This window comes from Falco cherrug, chromosome 9 (genome assembly GCF_023634085.1).
Source record: "Falco cherrug isolate bFalChe1 chromosome 9, bFalChe1.pri, whole genome shotgun sequence".
Classification (NCBI taxonomy): domain Eukaryota; kingdom Metazoa; phylum Chordata; class Aves; order Falconiformes; family Falconidae; genus Falco; species Falco cherrug.
Genome location: NC_073705.1, coordinates 29,331,463 through 29,339,116, shown reverse-complemented (window position 1 = coordinate 29,339,116; position 7,654 = coordinate 29,331,463).

The window sequence follows — 7,654 nt, the reverse complement described above, 5'->3', positions numbered from 1 at the left end:
GCTGGGGAGCTGGAGTCAGCTGTGAAAGCCACAGAGTCAAGGGGAGCCTGGGAATAGTGGGAAAGTAGTGAGACAGTCCTGGCCTTGGTGTCCATGGGCTGAGAGAAGGCTGGACTCGGAAGGTTGTGACACGAGCATGAGAAAATATGTGCACACAAAAGACTCCTTGTGAGTCTTGTGACTGCTATGGGATAATTGCAGCTATCCTGTCTCGCCAGGAGCTTTATGGGGGAAGCTGAGGTTAATGCCAGCCTTGCCTTGCGAGCCTAGCATAGGAACACTACCAGGTCTGCACTACACTAGTGACAATGGTCTCATCCCATACTGTCACTGGGAGCTGCTCAGCATGTGACAGACTGAAAACAGCTCCAGCTGTAACATTGTCAGTGAGATCTTGGGTGTAATCTGGTTTAAATCCCTCCTGGTAAGTCTGGTATTGACACCCAGGGACAAGCTGCATTGTTCCTCTCTTGGATTTCAGCATCCTCTAATTTCTGGGGGGCTGCCGCTGGTGCTGCACTGGTGCATGCTGTGGCACAAGCTCCAAGCAGGAGATCTGGCTACATCCAAGCAGCAGAGCTGCATGCAGGAGCAGACCCCAGAACAGCTCTAAAATCTGCTTCCTTTGCTGTTATTAGAGTCTCCCATAACCTAACCAAGCCAAGGAGACCTTTTCACAGCTGCAGTGATGACCTGTGAGGCAAAGGTCCTGGCACACCATGCATAAGGCAGGCATGCAGCTGAAGAAGCAGAAATACTACAGCTGGCCTGAAGGAAATATGAATGGAGGTATGTGTGTGTTTGTAAGAGACAGAGAGAGAGGACTGGAAGAAGCAACAGAGCAAGGGTTAAAAGAATGGTCTGTAGTGATAACCAAGGACGTGACTGACTGCACTGAAACTGGGTAAACACTGACAAATGTGGTGTTTGTGACAAACCCAGCAGCATGCGCCCTGATAAGCTTTACATGGATGGCTTGTCAGAAGAAGGCATGGGTGCTGATAAAGCCGCTGCGCAGATGACTCCTTGGGGAAAAAAAATTGTGCTCCGGTAATAGAAGGATGACAACAAGATCGGAGCACATCCCGTGTGCGAGTCCTTCTCCTCTTCTCCCAGCAGGAAGGCAGACTGCGGGACCCAAAATGAATGGGGAACAAAAAAGGGCGCTGAGCAGATACCTGTCCTAGGGCTCTTGGGGGATGAGGTAAGAGAGATTTCAAGACAAAGGGGTTATGCCATAGTTACTGCTAGCTCCTAAAGATGGCAAAAGACCTGCCCAAAAATTTGTAGCTTGCCACTGAAGAGGAGCCAAACAGATGCAGTGAGGACTTGGCATCTGGCAGCCTTGGTCCCATCTCATGTGGGACCCTGCCAGAATGCCTGGGTGACCTCGGTGCCTGTGAGTACAGGAGGAGTGAGCATGAGTGAGACTGAAATTACTTTTTGAAACACACATTTTCCTGCTCTGTAAGTTCTTGCACTGTTGCTACACTAATTTCCTGTACCATAGCTACACTAAAAACTACTCCATTCTTAAATGAGAGAAAGGTGTGAAGCCTTTGTTTATAACTGGTAATCTCAGCAGAGTTTAAGAAGTTCTTGTTTTGGTGTGATCGGTGGTGCAAAAAAGTGATCAGGTCCAAACCGAGCTGTGAGAGGCTCTGAGGGCTGAAAATTGTTGGGCAAAAATATCAGACAAAACAGAACAGGAGGACAAGGAAAGTTGTTGGATGCTTTCAATGATGGGAAGTGCAAAGCTGAAACTACTTAGCTGTCTTTTGCCTTCACCATTTCCACCCAAAGTAAGTTGACTTCCCGTGTGTCTGTGTATAGGGTGAGCAGGTCGTGGCCCAGGAGGAAACCCACTGCTGAGAGTCATCTGAACAAGATGTGTGTGGGATCCGCATCAGTTTACAAATGGATTTTAAAGCTCGGGCTCTCATCTGCTGAGAGGAGACAGCCACACAGATTCCTCTTTGCAGAGTGACCATACAGCTCCTATTTCTCCTTCAGCCTGCTAGCCCTCATTTCTGTACTTCACATCTCTTCAAGTGATCCACCATCTCTTTGGGATCAAATCCTGCTTTCAATTAGTATCATTGTCCTTACAAGTATCTGAAGTTTGAGTTATTTTTCTCATGTTTGTCTTTTTCCAAGTTTTATTGTTTCCTGTGTAGGATGGTGGTTTCCATAGATACCTTGGACATTATTTATCTGTCCTCCCTGGATATGCAGTTCCTCCCAATGAATTACAGTGCAGTTTGTCACTTCTGCTTGAGGCTTTTGCTCCTTCATCCATATCAGTTCTATACTGAGCATTTTCATGCTGTTCTAACCTGTCTTGTCATCTCGATGTATTGGCTTGTGCCCTTATACAGCTTTCAATCCAACGATGGAACTCCTATCCCAGCCAGTTTTAAATTAAAAAATGGTACATTGCATGTCTATTTTAGGATTTTGTACTGATAATTGTTGGAAACTTTAGCTCAGCTTTTCTCTGCTATGGGTAACTGCTAAACAGAACAGTGTTTTGTTATTTTTGTTCTCCTCCCCTCCTCCCCCCCCCCCCCTCCCTTGAGAAACGTTATCAAAGGAAAAGGTCTGCCAAAGTACTCAGGATTGGTATGGTCCTATCTGAGAGCTCAGCTAGCACTGACTGGTATTGTTTGAGACAACTCTCACATGAGTTTCTCTCCTTATCCTGTTTCTAAATTGTCCCAGAGGAAAGCATACGTCCTGGATTGCAGAGGTAGATGCTAATGTGAGTCATTGCTTGGTATTTAGGCTGAGAAAGTTGACCACTATCAGTCTTCCCGAATCCTAGCAGAAGCCAGGAAAAATCAGGATGCTGCCTAAGTTAGTGCTTTCTTCTTCAGGGCTATTCTGCCCTTATGGGACTATTTACTGCCCAAGTGGGTCTCTTCTGCTGATTCAGCACCACAATAAGTGATGCCAGGGCAGCTCCAGGCCACACTTAAAAAATTACAGAGACCATTAATCACAAGTTTTCTCTTTAGCTGGTTTATAAATGGATTTGTTTTCTTTCTTGCTCCTTTGTCCCAGAGCTGTTAATAAATAACCTTTCTACTGCCCCTGCTCCTGCAGGAGACGTGAGGAAGGAAGCCTGTGCTCATGTGAACTTGCTGCAGCTGCTGCAGCTGGGCTGGGGATCCTGTGGCTGCAAGGTGGGCTTTAGCTTGGGCTTGGGACCTCCCATCAGCAGAGGGAGAACGGTGCTCAGAGAGGCTGGGAAATGCAGCCGTGGCAGGGAAGCAGCGGACCTGTAACTGCTTTCTGCATGGGCCCAGGTTTGCTGGCCATTCCTGCTCTGAGGAGCTGTGCTCATCTTAACAGATCCAGCTGGCAGCTCTTTTCCATACTATAAACCGGTCTCCTTCGCCGGAGTGGCTGTGTCACAAGCCTGTCGCTTCTTCAGCTGAAGTAACCTCCGTTTTGTTGGCTTTTGATGGTAGGGAGCGTTTCTTTCTCTGTCCCAGTAAGCAGCTTTGGACACGTAGGCTAAATCACGGAGCAGAAAGCTGGAGCCAAGTGTTGTAGAAGAGTTTGGGACTTCCCTGCTCGCACCTCCTTGCTGGGAACAGAGAGCGGCTCGTGCTCCTCTGGGGGAGATGCAGTGGGAGGTGGGAGCTGCCGTGTCCGTTTGCTGAGCCCGCGCCTGGGTGCAGTCTCAGAGGGTGCTGGGGGGCTGCTCAGGCACCCCGAGGTGATGGTGGTTTAACGTCTCTGCAGCAGCCCCGTGCGTGTGACACACAGGGACGGGGCAGCTCGTGCGCCTGTCAGAAGGACGGGTTGCTGTGACCGTCCTTTGTCCTTGTTACCACTCTGTGCCCATGCTGCCTTATCCAAAATACTTCATGTTTGTGTTTTGAACTGTTTGAGGCAAGGGCTTTGGGAGATGGGGAGGGGGGAGTAATGAAGGCATACAAATTGAAGGCCAAACTATGGTTTGATTATAAATGGGTTTCTTTTCCTAAGCCTAGCTCTCCCCAGGATTCACTGTGCGTCCTGGTAATAAGCAATCTGAATTTGAGAGATTAATCACATCCTGTGCCAGCCCGCTTGTCCAGCAAAACCCCTTTGCTGTTTTGTTCCATGTCTGCATGAGGCTTCAGCCCTTGCAAGGTGCTCTTTTGACCATGAAAATTTAGATTCATATTTAGCATATTTAACCTTTGTAACCTCCAAGAAGTATTTCTCCTCTTATACTCAGGAGCTTTGTCAAGGCCTGTCCCCCGCCACAGGCTTTGGTCTCATGTTCCTTCCCATTGGTTGTCCTGAAAAATACCACAGGGTAATTTGTTTCCTGCTATTTGAAATGGAAATTGTAGCAGCATGAGGAACAGAGCGTGATATTCATGCCAAATATCATGAGCTGGATTCTCCTCATGGCTTGTGGGAATCCTAGTTATTAAAGCTGACCTCTGAGAAGTCAGTGTATTTTTCCGCAAAGCCTAGGCAGTGGATGCACTCCTCAGCAGGAGACAGAAACCATCCCAGCTGTTCCCTGTCCTGTGCTGTGCAATGAGGAATGAAGATAGCCGTGCTGACAGCTCGAGGTATGGGGGCAAGTCTGGAAGTGTTTAATGGCAGAGCTATCTTTTTTATGCATGCGGACTTGACCTTGGCTTGCTGAAAGGAGGCAGTGGGGCTGCTGTCCTGCCTGGACAGCAAAGGAGCCTTTCGCTTCATCTGCTAGAATTAGTTGCAAAGGGCAAGTACCTACAGTTTTCCATGCTGCACGTGGTGCTATGCATGTTAAGGGAGGAAAAACTCACTGGGTGTCTTGCAAGCCTGAGATACGCTCCTCTGAAAGAGCAAACACCTGTGCTGGAAATCATGCTTAAAAGGAGTGGCACAATTCAGGTGTAGGCAAGATCCCAGGCACACGTAAGCACTGCAGCAGTCCCCAGCATACGCACTTGCATGTAGGGCTGCTGGGGAACGGTCACCATCCATCCCTCGGCATCCAGGGGTTTTGCCAGTGGTTTTGCTGATGCTGCAGCAGCCTGGAACAGTTTGTGCTTCTGCGATTGGTCTCCAATGGTTTTTGGTCCAGAGCGGGAAGTGAAACTTAAGAAAAGCTAGTTGCTTTGCTGTGCAGAAATACTTGGGAAGCTTGCGTTCCCGCCGGCTGCAGTGGCACAGGCAGCTGCTGTTTGCTCGCATGCGGCACTTTGGGCAGCAGTGTTGTTTTTTGGAAGCTGGGGAAGTGAGCCCTGAAAGCGGTAGTGTTGCTCAACACGCAAGGGGATCCCAGGAATCTGTGACTCAGAAAAAAACATCCTTGAGACATGGCGATGGTCTTGGTGGCCTCAGCCCCTTCAAGGCAGGAGAGGTTGTCAGTGGAGAGGGCATGGAGGGAAACCGGTGGCTTCTGGGAGGGTGTGTTTTGGCATCACTGTAAGCGCCGGGTGCAGAGCGTGCTGTGGGTGGTAAGGGGATGTATATGTTTTCTGTGTAGTCGTCCCCCCTGCCAGAACCTCTTGCTGGGGGCAGCAGTATCTGCAGTGCTCAGGACTTTGTTTTCCAGGAAGTTTCTGAACTTGCTGACCCAAGATGTGTATTGACAGTGGGGAACAGTTGTTCTGGAGACTGTTTCCTCTCTTTTGCCATGACAAATTCTACATTCCCTTGGTGTGGGTAGCTGATGGGGCACAGGGGAGGGTGCGCTGTGCTGGGATGGACTCACACATCACCAATCTTCCTATTAAAGTCGTGGCCCCGCTGTCTTTAGCAGCAACAACCATTAATTAGTTGTACACAATAGCTGCATGGGAACGAGTGACCAGAACAGGGGAAGGTTAGTGCCTGTTACCAGCCGGGATGCCGGAGAGAGAGAAGAGTGTAACCGTCAATATAGAGATGAGGAAAGCAAATATGATGGTAGATTTCAGGGAATGGCAAGGTAATTCCTCAAAACCAAGGGTGTATCTCATAACTTGCCATGCATTACTTCCAGCATAAGGAAAATGGATATCAGCCCTGATCTCGATAGAGAAACATTACTATGGGAGTTATGAATTATTATACAAGTAATGCACACTTATTCAGTGTCAACAAATAACATCTAGTAGCTCTTAGAAGAAGTGATTTCCCAAATTTAAAAATACTTGAGCTGAATCAGCGGAGTATTTAAAATAGCCAAATAGGAATGCTAATCGGAAGCAGCCTATTCATTTCTTATTCTATTCCTCAAAAGCCTTAATCCAACAGTTGAAAGTTATGCTAATTTGAAAAATAATAACATCTCTAAAAGATGCATATTTAGGGGGAAAAAAGGAACCTACAATTAAGGCACATTTGAAGTTGCAAAGTGTAGAAGATAGTCAAAAGAAGCATAAGGAAAAAATTATGGCTAGAGATTTAAGAAGAGCAAAGAAGAATGTAGGGATATTGAGCACAGAAGAAAACCTGGTGGTGCCATTTTTGATGAAAGTTCAAGCTTTCTGGGTAATGGCAATAAACCTTCTCCTGTTAAAATATAGCTTTGATGGGCTGGTAGCAAATTAATACCAGAAGTTGCTTGGTAGGAGACTGATGTAACTGATAACAATTGTTTCTTCTGATTTGAAAACCTCTTTGATGTGTGAATCCTAAAGAAATGAGTACAAGTAGGGTACAGTCCTGGCAGCCCAGTAAACATCATAAAAATGTGAACACTGTCTAAAGGTCACTGTGTCAGTGGTGTCCCGCCACTTGGTGGTTGCTTTTGAGAATATTGAGTATCTCAGTCTGACTGCTGGGATGTAAGCCAGAAGAATATATTCCTGTGGAGAGAATATTTAATGAACAGGCATCAGGAAAGCTTTGGTGGGGGTGGTGTATAATAACAAGGAGAGGGGCTACGATGCAGGGATGGGAAGCAGTGTGAGTGCCTTGTAGAGCAATCAAGGAGGCTGAGCAGTGCACACAGCACTACTGGGTGCCGTGGGAAGGTGTTTGGCAGGGGAATTCACTTTATACACAAGGTGAATAGGGAATTTGTTGGTGGGGCAGCCTGGGTCGCAGGGATTCCTGCCTGGAACCCACCAGACATCACTCCTTCAGCAGTAAACCCACACCACAGGGTCAGGGTAAGCAGGACCGTGGGACTGCCCTGAGCACAAAGCCCCTCTGTGCCGCCGCCGGCTGCGGAAGGGAAGGAAGGGGCCTGTGTGCTGCCTGCTCCTTTGTGTCCATCTCCTGCTGCTGCTGCTCAGCTTTTATACCCACCAGCTCTCTAGGATTTCCACGTGCTTTTCTTCTTTTCAGGTAAACAGGGGTCCTCTGATGTGTCTTGTGCAATTCCCTGGGGTCGTATCCCAGGCACAACTCTAAAAGCAGCAAGAGAGTGAGGTGCTCCCACTCTAACCAATGTTGTACATATGAATAGCATATAGCAGGGTGGTTGCCATGCCTGACTTATGTCTGAATGCAACCTGGAGCTTTGTTGGAGGATGGAGGGAACAGATTTATTCAAACGCATCTGTATCCCATGAGGAGGGCATACACATTGCATTGGTCTTTGCTAACAGCATGGCTGATGAACATGTCTTCTTTTTGCTAACTGCCTTCTGAACTGAGGAAACAGAGCTGGAAGAAAGTCCAGGAGCCATCCCTACTGTGAGGCAAGATCAGCTACAGCAGCAGTGGC